The sequence below is a fragment of the Symphalangus syndactylus genome, chromosome 19 (genome assembly GCF_028878055.3).
Source record: "Symphalangus syndactylus isolate Jambi chromosome 19, NHGRI_mSymSyn1-v2.1_pri, whole genome shotgun sequence".
In the NCBI taxonomy this organism is placed as follows: Eukaryota; Metazoa; Chordata; class Mammalia; order Primates; family Hylobatidae; genus Symphalangus; species Symphalangus syndactylus.
Genome location: NC_072434.2, coordinates 72,926,259 through 72,946,507, shown reverse-complemented (window position 1 = coordinate 72,946,507; position 20,249 = coordinate 72,926,259). Strand labels below are relative to the sequence as shown.

At 62.6% G+C, this 20,249-nt stretch overlaps 7 non-coding genes across 7 annotated transcripts; all 7 read left to right on the top strand.

The window, feature by feature from the left end:
• Positions 1–66: 66 nt before the first annotated feature.
• LOC129458979 (5S ribosomal RNA) lies at positions 67–185 on the top strand. The gene has a single exon (XR_008649808.1). It is a non-coding gene; the product is annotated as a 5S ribosomal RNA (ribosomal RNA).
• A 3,181-nt stretch (positions 186–3,366) lies between these two features.
• On the top strand, positions 3,367–3,485 carry LOC129458967 (5S ribosomal RNA). Its single transcript, XR_008649796.1, has one exon. It is a non-coding gene; the product is annotated as a 5S ribosomal RNA (ribosomal RNA).
• Positions 3,486–6,665: 3,180 nt separating this feature from the next.
• LOC129458955 (5S ribosomal RNA) lies at positions 6,666–6,784 on the top strand. The gene has a single exon (XR_008649784.1). It is a non-coding gene; the product is annotated as a 5S ribosomal RNA (ribosomal RNA).
• A 3,185-nt stretch (positions 6,785–9,969) lies between these two features.
• LOC129459132 (5S ribosomal RNA) lies at positions 9,970–10,088 on the top strand. The gene has a single exon (XR_008649935.1). It is a non-coding gene; the product is annotated as a 5S ribosomal RNA (ribosomal RNA).
• Positions 10,089–13,271: 3,183 nt separating this feature from the next.
• LOC129459120 (5S ribosomal RNA) lies at positions 13,272–13,390 on the top strand. The gene has a single exon (XR_008649924.1). It is a non-coding gene; the product is annotated as a 5S ribosomal RNA (ribosomal RNA).
• Positions 13,391–16,575: 3,185 nt separating this feature from the next.
• On the top strand, positions 16,576–16,694 carry LOC129459109 (5S ribosomal RNA). The gene has a single exon (XR_008649913.1). It is a non-coding gene; the product is annotated as a 5S ribosomal RNA (ribosomal RNA).
• A 3,181-nt stretch (positions 16,695–19,875) lies between these two features.
• On the top strand, positions 19,876–19,994 carry LOC129459055 (5S ribosomal RNA). The gene has a single exon (XR_008649868.1). It is a non-coding gene; the product is annotated as a 5S ribosomal RNA (ribosomal RNA).
• Positions 19,995–20,249: the final 255 nt, after the last annotated feature.

The window sequence follows — 20,249 nt, the reverse complement described above, 5'->3', positions numbered from 1 at the left end:
TGACGGCTGGCATCCGGCGGGCGTGGCTGGGCCGGGCTCTTGGGGCAGCCGGGCGCCTCTCTCGGCGTCTACGGCCATACCACCCTGAACGCGCCCGATCTCGTCTGATCTCGGAAGCTAAGCAGGGTCGGGCCTGGTTAGTACTTGGATGGGAGACCGCCTGGGAATACCGGGTGCTGTAGGCCTTTTCCTTGGCTTTTTGCTTTTTCTTTCCTTTTCTTCCAGACGGGGAGTCTCGCTCTGTCGCCCAGGCTGGAGTGCAGTGGCGCCATCTCGGCTCGCTGCAAGCTCCGCCTCCCGGGTTCACGCCATTCTCCTGCCTCAGCCTCCCGAGTAGCTGGGACTGCAGGCGCCCGCCACCACGCCCGGCTCATTTTTGGTAGTTTCCGTAGAGACGGGGTTTCACCCCGTTAGCCGGGATGGTCTCCATCTCCTGACCTCGTGATCCACCCGCCTCGGCCTCCCAGAGTGCTGGGAATACTGGCGGGAGCCACCGTGCCCGCCCGGCCTGCTGTAGGCTTGTTTGGCTTCCCCGTGGCCTCCCTTCCCATTACAGTCGCCATGCTTCCCAACCTCCCCTGACTCTGCTCAACCTTCATCGCCCTCCTACACCCCCGCCGCCGCCGGGGACCTCCCGCAGGGGGTCCGCCCCTACTGCACGCCGGGCAGCAGCATCCCACCGCTTGCGCCTCGCCGCCGCCCCGCCAGGAGCCCGGCTCCAGCCTGGGAGGGCAGGGGGCCGGACCCCAAAGGCGCAGACGCGGGTTCCCTGCCCTTCGCGGTGCCTTCCCGCTCCCGGAACGCCCAGGCGATTCGATTCACTCATCGAGCGCCAGCGCCGTCGTCGCAACCTTCCGAACCGGGGGAAGGGGCGGCCAGGGGCAGCGGGTGCCACAGACGCCAGCCGAGACCTCGGCTCCAGAACGCATGGGCTGCTTTCTCCGGGGGAAGGACATTCCTTGGCCAGCCACCAGGACAACCGTCCCTGTGCACCCGGATTCCCAATGCCCCCCACTTCGTGTCAACTCCAGTCCCGAGGACACGCCAGAGCCCCAGGCCTCCGGCCGCGCCCGGTGCCAGGGCTCCCGCCAAACGGGCGGGCGCACTCTGCAAATCTCGGGGCGCCCCCGCAAGGCAGCGAGAGCACGGGGAGCTGCCAAGAAAGGAAGGAGCCTACGAAACCCACCTGCAAAGCAAGCAGTTCATCCAGGAAGCAGCCCGTCTCAGCGCTCCGTTGGTCCTCTCGCATGGACCTCCTGGCCCCCATGTTCTGGCGCAGCCCAAGCCCCCTCCACCCTCTCCCGGCCTGCTCAAAAGGGCGCCGCCTACTACGGGAGCCCGGCGCCTCCCCTCTAAGGCTCTATCGCGCTCTCTCGCTCTCTAGCTCCCTCCGCCTCTATCTTCTAGGTTTCCCCCTGGACCTCGCGCTACTTCTGTCGTCTTCCCTCGGCCTCTCTGTCTCTCGCTCTTTCTCCGTCCCTCTCTCTCAGCCTCTCCGTCTGTCTCTTACCGCCTCCCCTGAGGGCGGCAAGCCACCCAGGCGCCGAGGCAAGAGATCGACGACACGAACTGTTCCAGGGTAATAACATACAAAACAAGAAGAGTTATACCAGATACAGATCTCCGATACGAGGAGATGTGAATAGCAGTCATCATTAGTTTGTAGCAATTACTCTTTATTCCAATATTCTAATAATCCTCGCTGTATACTCATAACCTAGGAAAAACCAGGCCATGCAGAGTTAGGAGCTGAGAGGGCACAGTGAGGCGTGACCAGAAGACAAGTGTGAGAGCCTTCTGTGATGCCCAGACAGGGCCACCAGAAGGGCTCCTTGCTCTAGCGGTGACGCCGGCGTCTGGGAAGACGCCCGTTGCCAGGCGGACCGTGGTCTACCGGTAGCGAAAAGTGTCAAGGAACAACACGCGCTGCTTAGCAGACCGGGAAAGGGAGTCTCCTTTCCCCCGGGGGAGTATAGAGAAGACTCTGCCCCTCCACCTCTGCTGCAGGGCCTGACAGCAGTCACTTATCCAGATGCGTAACCGTCTCCCGGTGATGTTCTGCTTCAGTGGTCACGCTCCTAGTCCGCCTTCACGTTCCGTCCTCTACACCTGGCTCTGCCTTCTACGTAGCAGTAGAGACTTAGTGAAATTACTAAAAGTCTGTAATATGCATAAATCATGGCGTAAGCTGTCTTTCTCTTTGTCTCCTCTCTCTCTCTCTCTGCCTCAGTTCCCCGGCAGGGAAGGGCCCCCCCGTCCAGTGGACACGTGACCCACGTGATCTTACCTATCATTGGAGATGACTCACACTCTTTACCCCGCTCCTTTTCTTTGGATCCAATAAATAACAGCGCAGCCAGACATTCGGGGACACTACCGGTCTCCGCGCATTGGTAGTGGTGGAACCCCGGGGCCAGCTGTCTTTTCTTTGATCTCTTTGTCTTGTGTCTTTATTTCTACAACCTCTGGTCTCCACACACGGGGAGAGACCCTGTGGGGCTGGACCCTACACTCCCCCTCCACTGTCTTTCTCGATGGCTGTCTCTCTCATGCCCTCGGTTTCTATCTCTCCATCCATCTCGTCCATGCTCTCCTTCAAGCCGTGTGTGTGTGTGTGTGTGTGTGTGTGTGTGTGTGTGTGTGCGTGTGTGCGGGCGTGTGTGGGTGTCTCTGTGTCTTTGTGTGTGTGTCTGTGCCTGTGTCTCTGTGTGTGTGTGTGTGTGTGTGTGTGTGTGCGTGTGTGTGTGTGTGTGCCGGTGCGCGAGCCCGCGTGCGAGGGCCCCCGTGTGTGTCTGTGTGTGGGCGAGTGGATTTGAGCCTGGTGGTGGTGGGGTGTGTCTGGGTTTCTCTCAGCCCCTCTCACCCAGGATCAGGCCGCCGCCTCTAGTGCCAGCCCGGGGCAAAGCAGGGCAACCCACCGACCCGCTACGCCCCACGCCCTCTTGTCCACCGGCCGGGTCTTGGTCGGGACAAGCGAGCGCGGTCGGGGCGTTGTGAGAGAAAGGCCCCGCGCGGCTGGGCCGGCTGTTCGACCTTGGCCAGCCCTGACGGCTCTGGGTGGGTGGGGCAAGAGGGGACCTCGCAGGAGCCCCTGAGCGGCGAGGGATCCAAAACGCTACCTCCGCGGCAGGGCGGAGGACCGGAGCGTGTCGCAGGATCGTGGGCCCTGGGCCCTGACGCCTCGGAGCACTCCCTGTTCGGAGCGGGCCCGATGTGGTGGAAGCGCGGGAGCCTGGGGTAGGCCGCGAGCGAGCGGCCCTCGGGTTCCGCGATCCTAGCCCCGCGGCCCCGGGCTGGCGGTGACGGCTGGCATCCGGCGGGCGTGGCTGGGCCGGGCTCTTGGGGCAGCCGGGCGCCTCTCTCGGCGTCTACGGCCATACCACCCTGAACGCGCCCGATCTCGTCTGATCTCGGAAGCTAAGCAGGGTCGGGCCTGGTTAGTACTTGGATGGGAGACCGCCTGGGAATACCGGGTGCTGTAGGCCTTTTCCTTGGCTTTTTGCTTTTTCTTTCCTTTTCTTCCAGACGGGGAGTCTCGCTCTGTCGCCCAGGCTGGAGTGCAGTGGCGCCATCTCGGCTCGCTGCAAGCTCCGCCTCCCGGGTTCACGCCATTCTCCTGCCTCAGCCTCCCGAGTAGCTGGGACTGCAGGCGCCCGCCACCACGCCCGGCTCATTTTTGGTAGTTTCCGTAGAGACGGGGTTTCACCCCGTTAGCCGGGATGGTCTCCATCTCCTGACCTCGTGATCCACCCGCCTCGGCCTCCCAGAGTGCTGGGAATACTGGCGGGAGCCACCGTGCCCGCCCGGCCTGCTGTAGGCTTGTTTGGCTTCCCCGTGGCCTCCCTTCCCATTACAGTCGCCATGCTTCCCAACCTCCCCTGACTCTGCTCAACCTTCATCGCCCTCCTACACCCCCGCCGCCGCCGGGGACCTCCCGCAGGGGGTCCGCCCCTACTGCACGCCGGGCAGCAGCATCCCACCGCTTGCGCCTCGCCGCCGCCCCGCCAGGAGCCCGGCTCCAGCCTGGGAGGGCAGGGGGCCGGACCCCAAAGGCGCAGACGCGGGTTCCCTGCCCTTCGCGGTGCCTTCCCGCTCCCGGAACGCCCAGGCGATTCGATTCACTCATCGAGCGCCAGCGCCGTCGTCGCAACCTTCCGAACCGGGGGAAGGGGCGGCCAGGGGCAGCGGGTGCCACAGACGCCAGCCGAGACCTCGGCTCCAGAACGCATGGGCTGCTTTCTCCGGGGGAAGGACATTCCTTGGCCAGCCACCAGGACAACCGTCCCTGTGCACCCGGATTCCCAATGCCCCCCACTTCGTGTCAACTCCAGTCCCGAGGACACGCCAGAGCCCCAGGCCTCCGGCCGCGCCCGGTGCCAGGGCTCCCGCCAAACGGGCGGGCGCACTCTGCAAATCTCGGGGCGCCCCCGCAAGGCAGCGAGAGCACGGGGAGCTGCCAAGAAAGGAAGGAGCCTACGAAACCCACCTGCAAAGCAAGCAGTTCATCCAGGAAGCAGCCCGTCTCAGCGCTCCGTTGGTCCTCTCGCATGGACCTCCTGGCCCCCATGTTCTGGCGCAGCCCAAGCCCCCTCCACCCTCTCCCGGCCTGCTCAAAAGGGCGCCGCCTACTACGGGAGCCCGGCGCCTCCCCTCTAAGGCTCTATCGCGCTCTCTCGCTCTCTAGCTCCCTCCGCCTCTATCTTCTAGGTTTCCCCCTGGACCTCGCGCTACTTCTGTCGTCTTCCCTCGGCCTCTCTGTCTCTCGCTCTTTCTCCGTCCCTCTCTCTCAGCCTCTCCGTCTGTCTCTTACCGCCTCCCCTGAGGGCGGCAAGCCACCCAGGCGCCGAGGCAAGAGATCGACGACACGAACTGTTCCAGGGTAATAACATACAAAACAAGAAGAGTTATACCAGATACAGATCTCCGATACGAGGAGATGTGAATAGCAGTCATCATTAGTTTGTAGCAATTACTCTTTATTCCAATATTCTAATAATCCTCGCTGTATACTCATAACCTAGGAAAAACCAGGCCATGCAGAGTTAGGAGCTGAGAGGGCACAGTGAGGCGTGACCAGAAGACAAGTGTGAGAGCCTTCTGTGATGCCCAGACAGGGCCACCAGAAGGGCTCCTTGCTCTAGCGGTGACGCCGGCGTCTGGGAAGACGCCCGTTGCCAGGCGGACCGTGGTCTACCGGTAGCGAAAAGTGTCAAGGAACAACACGCGCTGCTTAGCAGACCGGGAAAGGGAGTCTCCTTTCCCCCGGGGGAGTATAGAGAAGACTCTGCCCCTCCACCTCTGCTGCAGGGCCTGACAGCAGTCACTTATCCAGATGCGTAACCGTCTCCCGGTGATGTTCTGCTTCAGTGGTCACGCTCCTAGTCCGCCTTCACGTTCCGTCCTCTACACCTGGCTCTGCCTTCTACGTAGCAGTAGAGACTTAGTGAAATTACTAAAAGTCTGTAATATGCATAAATCATGGCGTAAGCTGTCTTTCTCTTTGTCTCCTCTCTCTCTCTCTCTGCCTCAGTTCCCCGGCAGGGAAGGGCCCCCCCGTCCAGTGGACACGTGACCCACGTGATCTTACCTATCATTGGAGATGACTCACACTCTTTACCCCGCTCCTTTTCTTTGGATCCAATAAATAACAGCGCAGCCAGACATTCGGGGACACTACCGGTCTCCGCGCATTGGTAGTGGTGGAACCCCGGGGCCAGCTGTCTTTTCTTTGATCTCTTTGTCTTGTGTCTTTATTTCTACAACCTCTGGTCTCCACACACGGGGAGAGACCCTGTGGGGCTGGACCCTACACTCCCCCTCCACTGTCTTTCTCGATGGCTGTCTCTCTCATGCCCTCGGTTTCTATCTCTCCATCCATCTCGTCCATGCTCTCCTTCAAGCGTGTGTGTGTGTGTGTGTGTGTGTGTGTGTGTGTGTGTGTGTGTGCGTGTGTGCGGGCGTGTGTGGGTGTCTCTGTGTCTTTGTGTGTGTGTCTGTGCCTGTGTCTCTGTGTGTGTGTGTGTGTGTGTGTGTGCGTGTGTGTGTGTGTGTGCCGGTGCGCGAGCCCGCGTGCGAGGGCCCCCGTGTGTGTCTGTGTGTGGGCGAGTGGATTTGAGCCTGGTGGTGGTGGGGTGTGTCTGGGTTTCTCTCAGCCCCTCTCACCCAGGATCAGGCCGCCGCCTCTAGTGCCAGCCCGGGGCAAAGCAGGGCAACCCACCGACCCGCTACGCCCCACGCCCTCTTGTCCACCGGCCGGGTCTTGGTCGGGACAAGCGAGCGCGGTCGGGGCGTTGTGAGAGAAAGGCCCCGCGCGGCTGGGCCGGCTGTTCGACCTTGGCCAGCCCTGACGGCTCTGGGTGGGTGGGGCAAGAGGGGACCTCGCAGGAGCCCCTGAGCGGCGAGGGATCCAAAACGCTACCTCCGCGGCAGGGCGGAGGACCGGAGCGTGTCGCAGGATCGTGGGCCCTGGGCCCTGACGCCTCGGAGCACTCCCTGTTCGGAGCGGGCCCGATGTGGTGGAAGCGCGGGAGCCTGGGGTAGGCCGCGAGCGAGCGGCCCTCGGGTTCCGCGATCCTAGCCCCGCGGCCCCGGGCTGGCGGTGACGGCTGGCATCCGGCGGGCGTGGCTGGGCCGGGCTCTTGGGGCAGCCGGGCGCCTCTCTCGGCGTCTACGGCCATACCACCCTGAACGCGCCCGATCTCGTCTGATCTCGGAAGCTAAGCAGGGTCGGGCCTGGTTAGTACTTGGATGGGAGACCGCCTGGGAATACCGGGTGCTGTAGGCCTTTTCCTTGGCTTTTTGCTTTTTCTTTCCTTTTCTTCCAGACGGGGAGTCTCGCTCTGTCGCCCAGGCTGGAGTGCAGTGGCGCCATCTCGGCTCGCTGCAAGCTCCGCCTCCCGGGTTCACGCCATTCTCCTGCCTCAGCCTCCCGAGTAGCTGGGACTGCAGGCGCCCGCCACCACGCCCGGCTCATTTTTGGTAGTTTCCGTAGAGACGGGGTTTCACCCCGTTAGCCGGGATGGTCTCCATCTCCTGACCTCGTGATCCACCCGCCTCGGCCTCCCAGAGTGCTGGGAATACTGGCGGGAGCCACCGTGCCCGCCCGGCCTGCTGTAGGCTTGTTTGGCTTCCCCGTGGCCTCCCTTCCCATTACAGTCGCCATGCTTCCCAACCTCCCCTGACTCTGCTCAACCTTCATCGCCCTCCTACACCCCCGCCGCCGCCGGGGACCTCCCGCAGGGGGTCCGCCCCTACTGCACGCCGGGCAGCAGCATCCCACCGCTTGCGCCTCGCCGCCGCCCCGCCAGGAGCCCGGCTCCAGCCTGGGAGGGCAGGGGGCCGGACCCCAAAGGCGCAGACGCGGGTTCCCTGCCCTTCGCGGTGCCTTCCCGCTCCCGGAACGCCCAGGCGATTCGATTCACTCATCGAGCGCCAGCGCCGTCGTCGCAACCTTCCGAACCGGGGGAAGGGGCGGCCAGGGGCAGCGGGTGCCACAGACGCCAGCCGAGACCTCGGCTCCAGAACGCATGGGCTGCTTTCTCCGGGGGAAGGACATTCCTTGGCCAGCCACCAGGACAACCGTCCCTGTGCACCCGGATTCCCAATGCCCCCCACTTCGTGTCAACTCCAGTCCCGAGGACACGCCAGAGCCCCAGGCCTCCGGCCGCGCCCGGTGCCAGGGCTCCCGCCAAACGGGCGGGCGCACTCTGCAAATCTCGGGGCGCCCCCGCAAGGCAGCGAGAGCACGGGGAGCTGCCAAGAAAGGAAGGAGCCTACGAAACCCACCTGCAAAGCAAGCAGTTCATCCAGGAAGCAGCCCGTCTCAGCGCTCCGTTGGTCCTCTCGCATGGACCTCCTGGCCCCCATGTTCTGGCGCAGCCCAAGCCCCCTCCACCCTCTCCCGGCCTGCTCAAAAGGGCGCCGCCTACTACGGGAGCCCGGCGCCTCCCCTCTAAGGCTCTATCGCGCTCTCTCGCTCTCTAGCTCCCTCCGCCTCTATCTTCTAGGTTTCCCCCTGGACCTCGCGCTACTTCTGTCGTCTTCCCTCGGCCTCTCTGTCTCTCGCTCTTTCTCCGTCCCTCTCTCTCAGCCTCTCCGTCTGTCTCTTACCGCCTCCCCTGAGGGCGGCAAGCCACCCAGGCGCCGAGGCAAGAGATCGACGACACGAACTGTTCCAGGGTAATAACATACAAAACAAGAAGAGTTATACCAGATACAGATCTCCGATACGAGGAGATGTGAATAGCAGTCATCATTAGTTTGTAGCAATTACTCTTTATTCCAATATTCTAATAATCCTCGCTGTATACTCATAACCTAGGAAAAACCAGGCCATGCAGAGTTAGGAGCTGAGAGGGCACAGTGAGGCGTGACCAGAAGACAAGTGTGAGAGCCTTCTGTGATGCCCAGACAGGGCCACCAGAAGGGCTCCTTGCTCTAGCGGTGACGCCGGCGTCTGGGAAGACGCCCGTTGCCAGGCGGACCGTGGTCTACCGGTAGCGAAAAGTGTCAAGGAACAACACGCGCTGCTTAGCAGACCGGGAAAGGGAGTCTCCTTTCCCCCGGGGGAGTATAGAGAAGACTCTGCCCCTCCACCTCTGCTGCAGGGCCTGACAGCAGTCACTTATCCAGATGCGTAACCGTCTCCCGGTGATGTTCTGCTTCAGTGGTCACGCTCCTAGTCCGCCTTCACGTTCCGTCCTCTACACCTGGCTCTGCCTTCTACGTAGCAGTAGAGACTTAGTGAAATTACTAAAAGTCTGTAATATGCATAAATCATGGCGTAAGCTGTCTTTCTCTTTGTCTCCTCTCTCTCTCTCTCTGCCTCAGTTCCCCGGCAGGGAAGGGCCCCCCCGTCCAGTGGACACGTGACCCACGTGATCTTACCTATCATTGGAGATGACTCACACTCTTTACCCCGCTCCTTTTCTTTGGATCCAATAAATAACAGCGCAGCCAGACATTCGGGGACACTACCGGTCTCCGCGCATTGGTAGTGGTGGAACCCCGGGGCCAGCTGTCTTTTCTTTGATCTCTTTGTCTTGTGTCTTTATTTCTACAACCTCTGGTCTCCACACACGGGGAGAGACCCTGTGGGGCTGGACCCTACACTCCCCCTCCACTGTCTTTCTCGATGGCTGTCTCTCTCATGCCCTCGGTTTCTATCTCTCCATCCATCTCGTCCATGCTCTCCTTCAAGCCGTGTGTGTGTGTGTGTGTGTGTGTGTGTGTGTGTGTGTGTGTGTGTGCGTGTGTGCGGGCGTGTGTGGGTGTCTCTGTGTCTTTGTGTGTGTGTCTGTGCCTGTGTCTCTGTGTGTGTGTGTGTGTGTGTGTGTGTGCGTGTGTGTGTGTGTGTGCCGGTGCGCGAGCCCGCGTGCGAGGGCCCCCGTGTGTGTCTGTGTGTGGGCGAGTGGATTTGAGCCTGGTGGTGGTGGGGTGTGTCTGGGTTTCTCTCAGCCCCTCTCACCCAGGATCAGGCCGCCGCCTCTAGTGCCAGCCCGGGGCAAAGCAGGGCAACCCACCGACCCGCTACGCCCCACGCCCTCTTGTCCACCGGCCGGGTCTTGGTCGGGACAAGCGAGCGCGGTCGGGGCGTTGTGAGAGAAAGGCCCCGCGCGGCTGGGCCGGCTGTTCGACCTTGGCCAGCCCTGACGGCTCTGGGTGGGTGGGGCAAGAGGGGACCTCGCAGGAGCCCCTGAGCGGCGAGGGATCCAAAACGCTACCTCCGCGGCAGGGCGGAGGACCGGAGCGTGTCGCAGGATCGTGGGCCCTGGGCCCTGACGCCTCGGAGCACTCCCTGTTCGGAGCGGGCCCGATGTGGTGGAAGCGCGGGAGCCTGGGGTAGGCCGCGAGCGAGCGGCCCTCGGGTTCCGCGATCCTAGCCCCGCGGCCCCGGGCTGGCGGTGACGGCTGGCATCCGGCGGGCGTGGCTGGGCCGGGCTCTTGGGGCAGCCGGGCGCCTCTCTCGGCGTCTACGGCCATACCACCCTGAACGCGCCCGATCTCGTCTGATCTCGGAAGCTAAGCAGGGTCGGGCCTGGTTAGTACTTGGATGGGAGACCGCCTGGGAATACCGGGTGCTGTAGGCCTTTTCCTTGGCTTTTTGCTTTTTCTTTCCTTTTCTTCCAGACGGGGAGTCTCGCTCTGTCGCCCAGGCTGGAGTGCAGTGGCGCCATCTCGGCTCGCTGCAAGCTCCGCCTCCCGGGTTCACGCCATTCTCCTGCCTCAGCCTCCCGAGTAGCTGGGACTGCAGGCGCCCGCCACCACGCCCGGCTCATTTTTGGTAGTTTCCGTAGAGACGGGGTTTCACCCCGTTAGCCGGGATGGTCTCCATCTCCTGACCTCGTGATCCACCCGCCTCGGCCTCCCAGAGTGCTGGGAATACTGGCGGGAGCCACCGTGCCCGCCCGGCCTGCTGTAGGCTTGTTTGGCTTCCCCGTGGCCTCCCTTCCCATTACAGTCGCCATGCTTCCCAACCTCCCCTGACTCTGCTCAACCTTCATCGCCCTCCTACACCCCCGCCGCCGCCGGGGACCTCCCGCAGGGGGTCCGCCCCTACTGCACGCCGGGCAGCAGCATCCCACCGCTTGCGCCTCGCCGCCGCCCCGCCAGGAGCCCGGCTCCAGCCTGGGAGGGCAGGGGGCCGGACCCCAAAGGCGCAGACGCGGGTTCCCTGCCCTTCGCGGTGCCTTCCCGCTCCCGGAACGCCCAGGCGATTCGATTCACTCATCGAGCGCCAGCGCCGTCGTCGCAACCTTCCGAACCGGGGGAAGGGGCGGCCAGGGGCAGCGGGTGCCACAGACGCCAGCCGAGACCTCGGCTCCAGAACGCATGGGCTGCTTTCTCCGGGGGAAGGACATTCCTTGGCCAGCCACCAGGACAACCGTCCCTGTGCACCCGGATTCCCAATGCCCCCCACTTCGTGTCAACTCCAGTCCCGAGGACACGCCAGAGCCCCAGGCCTCCGGCCGCGCCCGGTGCCAGGGCTCCCGCCAAACGGGCGGGCGCACTCTGCAAATCTCGGGGCGCCCCCGCAAGGCAGCGAGAGCACGGGGAGCTGCCAAGAAAGGAAGGAGCCTACGAAACCCACCTGCAAAGCAAGCAGTTCATCCAGGAAGCAGCCCGTCTCAGCGCTCCGTTGGTCCTCTCGCATGGACCTCCTGGCCCCCATGTTCTGGCGCAGCCCAAGCCCCCTCCACCCTCTCCCGGCCTGCTCAAAAGGGCGCCGCCTACTACGGGAGCCCGGCGCCTCCCCTCTAAGGCTCTATCGCGCTCTCTCGCTCTCTAGCTCCCTCCGCCTCTATCTTCTAGGTTTCCCCCTGGACCTCGCGCTACTTCTGTCGTCTTCCCTCGGCCTCTCTGTCTCTCGCTCTTTCTCCGTCCCTCTCTCTCAGCCTCTCCGTCTGTCTCTTACCGCCTCCCCTGAGGGCGGCAAGCCACCCAGGCGCCGAGGCAAGAGATCGACGACACGAACTGTTCCAGGGTAATAACATACAAAACAAGAAGAGTTATACCAGATACAGATCTCCGATACGAGGAGATGTGAATAGCAGTCATCATTAGTTTGTAGCAATTACTCTTTATTCCAATATTCTAATAATCCTCGCTGTATACTCATAACCTAGGAAAAACCAGGCCATGCAGAGTTAGGAGCTGAGAGGGCACAGTGAGGCGTGACCAGAAGACAAGTGTGAGAGCCTTCTGTGATGCCCAGACAGGGCCACCAGAAGGGCTCCTTGCTCTAGCGGTGACGCCGGCGTCTGGGAAGACGCCCGTTGCCAGGCGGACCGTGGTCTACCGGTAGCGAAAAGTGTCAAGGAACAACACGCGCTGCTTAGCAGACCGGGAAAGGGAGTCTCCTTTCCCCCGGGGGAGTATAGAGAAGACTCTGCCCCTCCACCTCTGCTGCAGGGCCTGACAGCAGTCACTTATCCAGATGCGTAACCGTCTCCCGGTGATGTTCTGCTTCAGTGGTCACGCTCCTAGTCCGCCTTCACGTTCCGTCCTCTACACCTGGCTCTGCCTTCTACGTAGCAGTAGAGACTTAGTGAAATTACTAAAAGTCTGTAATATGCATAAATCATGGCGTAAGCTGTCTTTCTCTTTGTCTCCTCTCTCTCTCTCTCTGCCTCAGTTCCCCGGCAGGGAAGGGCCCCCCCGTCCAGTGGACACGTGACCCACGTGATCTTACCTATCATTGGAGATGACTCACACTCTTTACCCCGCTCCTTTTCTTTGGATCCAATAAATAACAGCGCAGCCAGACATTCGGGGACACTACCGGTCTCCGCGCATTGGTAGTGGTGGAACCCCGGGGCCAGCTGTCTTTTCTTTGATCTCTTTGTCTTGTGTCTTTATTTCTACAACCTCTGGTCTCCACACACGGGGAGAGACCCTGTGGGGCTGGACCCTACACTCCCCCTCCACTGTCTTTCTCGATGGCTGTCTCTCTCATGCCCTCGGTTTCTATCTCTCCATCCATCTCGTCCATGCTCTCCTTCAAGCCGTGTGTGTGTGTGTGTGTGTGTGTGTGTGTGTGTGTGTGTGTGTGCGTGTGTGCGGGCGTGTGTGGGTGTCTCTGTGTCTTTGTGTGTGTGTCTGTGCCTGTGTCTCTGTGTGTGTGTGTGTGTGTGTGTGTGTGCGTGTGTGTGTGTGTGTGCCGGTGCGCGAGCCCGCGTGCGAGGGCCCCCGTGTGTGTCTGTGTGTGGGCGAGTGGATTTGAGCCTGGTGGTGGTGGGGTGTGTCTGGGTTTCTCTCAGCCCCTCTCACCCAGGATCAGGCCGCCGCCTCTAGTGCCAGCCCGGGGCAAAGCAGGGCAACCCACCGACCCGCTACGCCCCACGCCCTCTTGTCCACCGGCCGGGTCTTGGTCGGGACAAGCGAGCGCGGTCGGGGCGTTGTGAGAGAAAGGCCCCGCGCGGCTGGGCCGGCTGTTCGACCTTGGCCAGCCCTGACGGCTCTGGGTGGGTGGGGCAAGAGGGGACCTCGCAGGAGCCCCTGAGCGGCGAGGGATCCAAAACGCTACCTCCGCGGCAGGGCGGAGGACCGGAGCGTGTCGCAGGATCGTGGGCCCTGGGCCCTGACGCCTCGGAGCACTCCCTGTTCGGAGCGGGCCCGATGTGGTGGAAGCGCGGGAGCCTGGGGTAGGCCGCGAGCGAGCGGCCCTCGGGTTCCGCGATCCTAGCCCCGCGGCCCCGGGCTGGCGGTGACGGCTGGCATCCGGCGGGCGTGGCTGGGCCGGGCTCTTGGGGCAGCCGGGCGCCTCTCTCGGCGTCTACGGCCATACCACCCTGAACGCGCCCGATCTCGTCTGATCTCGGAAGCTAAGCAGGGTCGGGCCTGGTTAGTACTTGGATGGGAGACCGCCTGGGAATACCGGGTGCTGTAGGCCTTTTCCTTGGCTTTTTGCTTTTTCTTTCCTTTTCTTCCAGACGGGGAGTCTCGCTCTGTCGCCCAGGCTGGAGTGCAGTGGCGCCATCTCGGCTCGCTGCAAGCTCCGCCTCCCGGGTTCACGCCATTCTCCTGCCTCAGCCTCCCGAGTAGCTGGGACTGCAGGCGCCCGCCACCACGCCCGGCTCATTTTTGGTAGTTTCCGTAGAGACGGGGTTTCACCCCGTTAGCCGGGATGGTCTCCATCTCCTGACCTCGTGATCCACCCGCCTCGGCCTCCCAGAGTGCTGGGAATACTGGCGGGAGCCACCGTGCCCGCCCGGCCTGCTGTAGGCTTGTTTGGCTTCCCCGTGGCCTCCCTTCCCATTACAGTCGCCATGCTTCCCAACCTCCCCTGACTCTGCTCAACCTTCATCGCCCTCCTACACCCCCGCCGCCGCCGGGGACCTCCCGCAGGGGGTCCGCCCCTACTGCACGCCGGGCAGCAGCATCCCACCGCTTGCGCCTCGCCGCCGCCCCGCCAGGAGCCCGGCTCCAGCCTGGGAGGGCAGGGGGCCGGACCCCAAAGGCGCAGACGCGGGTTCCCTGCCCTTCGCGGTGCCTTCCCGCTCCCGGAACGCCCAGGCGATTCGATTCACTCATCGAGCGCCAGCGCCGTCGTCGCAACCTTCCGAACCGGGGGAAGGGGCGGCCAGGGGCAGCGGGTGCCACAGACGCCAGCCGAGACCTCGGCTCCAGAACGCATGGGCTGCTTTCTCCGGGGGAAGGACATTCCTTGGCCAGCCACCAGGACAACCGTCCCTGTGCACCCGGATTCCCAATGCCCCCCACTTCGTGTCAACTCCAGTCCCGAGGACACGCCAGAGCCCCAGGCCTCCGGCCGCGCCCGGTGCCAGGGCTCCCGCCAAACGGGCGGGCGCACTCTGCAAATCTCGGGGCGCCCCCGCAAGGCAGCGAGAGCACGGGGAGCTGCCAAGAAAGGAAGGAGCCTACGAAACCCACCTGCAAAGCAAGCAGTTCATCCAGGAAGCAGCCCGTCTCAGCGCTCCGTTGGTCCTCTCGCATGGACCTCCTGGCCCCCATGTTCTGGCGCAGCCCAAGCCCCCTCCACCCTCTCCCGGCCTGCTCAAAAGGGCGCCGCCTACTACGGGAGCCCGGCGCCTCCCCTCTAAGGCTCTATCGCGCTCTCTCGCTCTCTAGCTCCCTCCGCCTCTATCTTCTAGGTTTCCCCCTGGACCTCGCGCTACTTCTGTCGTCTTCCCTCGGCCTCTCTGTCTCTCGCTCTTTCTCCGTCCCTCTCTCTCAGCCTCTCCGTCTGTCTCTTACCGCCTCCCCTGAGGGCGGCAAGCCACCCAGGCGCCGAGGCAAGAGATCGACGACACGAACTGTTCCAGGGTAATAACATACAAAACAAGAAGAGTTATACCAGATACAGATCTCCGATACGAGGAGATGTGAATAGCAGTCATCATTAGTTTGTAGCAATTACTCTTTATTCCAATATTCTAATAATCCTCGCTGTATACTCATAACCTAGGAAAAACCAGGCCATGCAGAGTTAGGAGCTGAGAGGGCACAGTGAGGCGTGACCAGAAGACAAGTGTGAGAGCCTTCTGTGATGCCCAGACAGGGCCACCAGAAGGGCTCCTTGCTCTAGCGGTGACGCCGGCGTCTGGGAAGACGCCCGTTGCCAGGCGGACCGTGGTCTACCGGTAGCGAAAAGTGTCAAGGAACAACACGCGCTGCTTAGCAGACCGGGAAAGGGAGTCTCCTTTCCCCCGGGGGAGTATAGAGAAGACTCTGCCCCTCCACCTCTGCTGCAGGGCCTGACAGCAGTCACTTATCCAGATGCGTAACCGTCTCCCGGTGATGTTCTGCTTCAGTGGTCACGCTCCTAGTCCGCCTTCACGTTCCGTCCTCTACACCTGGCTCTGCCTTCTACGTAGCAGTAGAGACTTAGTGAAATTACTAAAAGTCTGTAATATGCATAAATCATGGCGTAAGCTGTCTTTCTCTTTGTCTCCTCTCTCTCTCTCTCTGCCTCAGTTCCCCGGCAGGGAAGGGCCCCCCCGTCCAGTGGACACGTGACCCACGTGATCTTACCTATCATTGGAGATGACTCACACTCTTTACCCCGCTCCTTTTCTTTGGATCCAATAAATAACAGCGCAGCCAGACATTCGGGGACACTACCGGTCTCCGCGCATTGGTAGTGGTGGAACCCCGGGGCCAGCTGTCTTTTCTTTGATCTCTTTGTCTTGTGTCTTTATTTCTACAACCTCTGGTCTCCACACACGGGGAGAGACCCTGTGGGGCTGGACCCTACACTCCCCCTCCACTGTCTTTCTCGATGGCTGTCTCTCTCATGCCCTCGGTTTCTATCTCTCCATCCATCTCGTCCATGCTCTCCTTCAAGCCGTGTGTGTGTGTGTGTGTGTGTGTGTGTGTGTGTGTGTGTGTGTGTGCGTGTGTGCGGGCGTGTGTGGGTGTCTCTGTGTCTTTGTGTGTGTGTCTGTGCCTGTGTCTCTGTGTGTGTGTGTGTGTGTGTGTGTGTGCGTGTGTGTGTGTGTGTGCCGGTGCGCGAGCCCGCGTGCGAGGGCCCCCGTGTGTGTCTGTGTGTGGGCGAGTGGATTTGAGCCTGGTGGTGGTGGGGTGTGTCTGGGTTTCTCTCAGCCCCTCTCACCCAGGATCAGGCCGCCGCCTCTAGTGCCAGCCCGGGGCAAAGCAGGGCAACCCACCGACCCGCTACGCCCCACGCCCTCTTGTCCACCGGCCGGGTCTTGGTCGGGACAAGCGAGCGCGGTCGGGGCGTTGTGAGAGAAAGGCCCCGCGCGGCTGGGCCGGCTGTTCGACCTTGGCCAGCCCTGACGGCTCTGGGTGGGTGGGGCAAGAGGGGACCTCGCAGGAGCCCCTGAGCGGCGAGGGATCCAAAACGCTACCTCCGCGGCAGGGCGGAGGACCGGAGCGTGTCGCAGGATCGTGGGCCCTGGGCCCTGACGCCTCGGAGCACTCCCTGTTCGGAGCGGGCCCGATGTGGTGGAAGCGCGGGAGCCTGGGGTAGGCCGCGAGCGAGCGGCCCTCGGGTTCCGCGATCCTAGCCCCGCGGCCCCGGGCTGGCGGTGACGGCTGGCATCCGGCGGGCGTGGCTGGGCCGGGCTCTTGGGGCAGCCGGGCGCCTCTCTCGGCGTCTACGGCCATACCACCCTGAACGCGCCCGATCTCGTCTGATCTCGGAAGCTAAGCAGGGTCGGGCCTGGTTAGTACTTGGATGGGAGACCGCCTGGGAATACCGGGTGCTGTAGGCCTTTTCCTTGGCTTTTTGCTTTTTCTTTCCTTTTCTTCCAGACGGGGAGTCTCGCTCTGTCGCCCAGGCTGGAGTGCAGTGGCGCCATCTCGGCTCGCTGCAAGCTCCGCCTCCCGGGTTCACGCCATTCTCCTGCCTCAGCCTCCCGAGTAGCTGGGACTGCAGGCGCCCGCCACCACGCCCGGCTCATTTTTGGTAGTTTCCGTAGAGACGGGGTTTCACCCCGTTAGCCGGGATGGTCTCCATCTCCTGACCTCGTGATCCACCCGCCTCGGCCTCCCAGAGTGCTGGGAATACTGGCGGGAGCCACCGTGCCCGCCCGGCCTGCTGTAGGCTTGTTTGGCTTCCCCGTGGCCTCCCTTCCCATTACAGTCGCCATGCTTCCCAACCTCCCCTGACTCTGCTCAACCTTCATCGCCCTCCTACACCCCCGCCGCCGCCGGGGACCTCCCGCAGGGGGTCCGCCCCTACTGCACGCCGGGCAGCAGCATCCCACCGCTTGCGCCTCGCCGCCGCCCCGCCAGGAGCCCGGCTCCAGCCTGGGAGGGCAGGGGGCCGGACCCCAAAGGCGCAGACGCGGGTTCCCTGCCCTTCGCGGTGCCTTCCCGCTCCCGGAACGCCCAGGCGATTCGATTCACTCATCGAGCGCCAGCGCCGTCGTCGCAACCTTCCGAACCGGGGGAAGGGGCGGCCAGGGGCAGCGGGTGCCACAGACGCCAGCCGAGACCTCGGCTCCAGAACGCATGGGCTGCTTTCTCCGGGGGAAGGACATTCCTTGGCCAGCCACCAGGACAACCGTCCCTGTGCACCCGGATTCCCAATGCCCCCCACTTCGTGTCAACTCCAGTCCCGAGGACACGCCAGAGCCCCAGGCCTCCGGCCGCGCCCGGTGCCAGGGCTCCCGCCAAACGGGCGGGCGCACTCTGCAAATCTCGGGGCGCCCCCGCAAGGCAGCGAGAGCACGGGGAGCTGCCAAGAAAGGAAGGAGCCTACGAAACCCACCTGCAAAGCAAGCAGTTCATCCAGGAAGCAGCCCGTCTCAGCGCTCCGTTGGTCCTCTCGCATGGACCTCCTGGCCCCCATGTTCTGGCGCAGCCCAAGCCCCCTCCACCCTCTCCCGGCCTGCTCAAAAGGGCGCCGCCTACTACGGGAGCCCGGCGCCTCCCCTCTAAGGCTCTATCGCGCTCTCTCGCTCTCTAGCTCCCTCCGCCTCTATCTTCTAGGTTTCCCCCTGGACCTCGCGCTACTTCTGTCGTCTTCCCTCGGCCTCTCTGTCTCTCGCTCTTTCTCCGTCCCTCTCTCTCAGCCTCTCCGTCTGTCTCTTACCGCCTCCCCTGAGGGCGGCAAGCCACCCAGGCGCCGAGGCAAGAGATCGACGACACGAACTGTTCCAGGGTAATAACATACAAAACAAGAAGAGTTATACCAGATACAGATCTCCGATACGAGGAGATGTGAATAGCAGTCATCATTAGTTTGTAGCAATTACTCTTTATTCCAATATTCTAATAATCCTCGCTGTATACTCATAACCTAGGAAAAACCAGGCCATGCAGAGTTAGGAGCTGAGAGGGCACAGTGAGGCGTGACCAGAAGACAAGTGTGAGAGCCTTCTGTGATGCCCAGACAGGGCCACCAGAAGGGCTCCTTGCTCTAGCGGTGACGCCGGCGTCTGGGAAGACGCCCGTTGCCAGGCGGACCGTGGTCTACCGGTAGCGAAAAGTGTCAAGGAACAACACGCGCTGCTTAGCAGACCGGGAAAGGGAGTCTCCTTTCCCCCGGGGGAGTATAGAGAAGACTCTGCCCCTCCACCTCTGCTGCAGGGCCTGACAGCAGTCACTTATCCAGATGCGTAACCGTCTCCCGGTGATGTTCTGCTTCAGTGGTCACGCTCCTAGTCCGCCTTCACGTTCCGTCCTCTACACCTGGCTCTGCCTTCTACGTAGCAGTAGAGACTTAGTGAAATTACTAAAAGTCTGTAATATGCATAAATCATGGCGTAAGCTGTCTTTCTCTTTGTCTCCTCTCTCTCTCTCTCTGCCTCAGTTCCCCGGCAGGGAAGGGCCCCCCCGTCCAGTGGACACGTGACCCACGTGATCTTACCTATCATTGGAGATGACTCACACTCTTTACCCCGCTCCTTTTCTTTGGATCCAATAAATAACAGCGCAGCCAGACATTCGGGGACACTACCGGTCTCCGCGCATTGGTAGTGGTGGAACCCCGGGGCCAGCTGTCTTTTCTTTGATCTCTTTGTCTTGTGTCTTTATTTCTACAACCTCTGGTCTCCACACACGGGGAGAGACCCTGTGGGGCTGGACCCTACACTCCCCCTCCACTGTCTTTCTCGATGGCTGTCTCTCTCATGCCCTCGGTTTCTATCTCTCCATCCATCTCGTCCATGCTCTCCTTCAAGCCGTGTGTGTGTGTGTGTGTGTGTGTGTGTGTGTGTGTGTGTGTGCGTGTGTGCGGGCGTGTGTGGGTGTCTCTGTGTCTTTGTGTGTGTGTCTGTGCCTGTGTCTCTGTGTGTGTGTGTGTGTGTGTGTGTGTGCGTGTGTGTGTGTGTGTGCCGGTGCGCGAGCCCGCGTGCGAGGGCCCCCGTGTGTGTCTGTGTGTGGGCGAGTGGATTTGAGCCTGGTGGTGGTGGGGTGTGTCTGGGTTTCTCTCAGCCCCTCTCACCCAGGATCAGGCCGCCGCCTCTAGTGCCAGCCCGGGGCAAAGCAGGGCAACCCACCGACCCGCTACGCCCCACGCCCTCTTGTCCACCGGCCGGGTCTTGGTCGGGACAAGCGAGCGCGGTCGGGGCGTTGTGAGAGAAAGGCCCCGCGCGGCTGGGCCGGCTGTTCGACCTTGGCCAGCCCTGACGGCTCTGGGTGGGTGGGGCAAGAGGGGACCTCGCAGGAGCCCCTGAGCGGCGAGGGATCCAAAACGCTACCTCCGCGGCAGGGCGGAGGACCGGAGCGTGTCGCAGGATCGTGGGCCCTGGGCCCTGACGCCTCGGAGCACTCCCTGTTCGGAGCGGGCCCGATGTGGTGGAAGCGCGGGAGCCTGGGGTAGGCCGCGAGCGAGCGGCCCTCGGGTTCCGCGATCCTAGCCCCGCGGCCCCGGGCTGGCGGTGACGGCTGGCATCCGGCGGGCGTGGCTGGGCCGGGCTCTTGGGGCAGCCGGGCGCCTCTCTCGGCGTCTACGGCCATACCACCCTGAACGCGCCCGATCTCGTCTGATCTCGGAAGCTAAGCAGGGTCGGGCCTGGTTAGTACTTGGATGGGAGACCGCCTGGGAATACCGGGTGCTGTAGGCCTTTTCCTTGGCTTTTTGCTTTTTCTTTCCTTTTCTTCCAGACGGGGAGTCTCGCTCTGTCGCCCAGGCTGGAGTGCAGTGGCGCCATCTCGGCTCGCTGCAAGCTCCGCCTCCCGGGTTCACGCCATTCTCCTGCCTCAGCCTCCCGAGTAGCTGGGACTGCAGGCGCCCGCCACCACGCCCGGCTCATTTTTGGTAGTTTCCGTAGAGACGGGGTTTCACCCCGTTAGCCGGGATGGTCTCCATCTCCTGACCT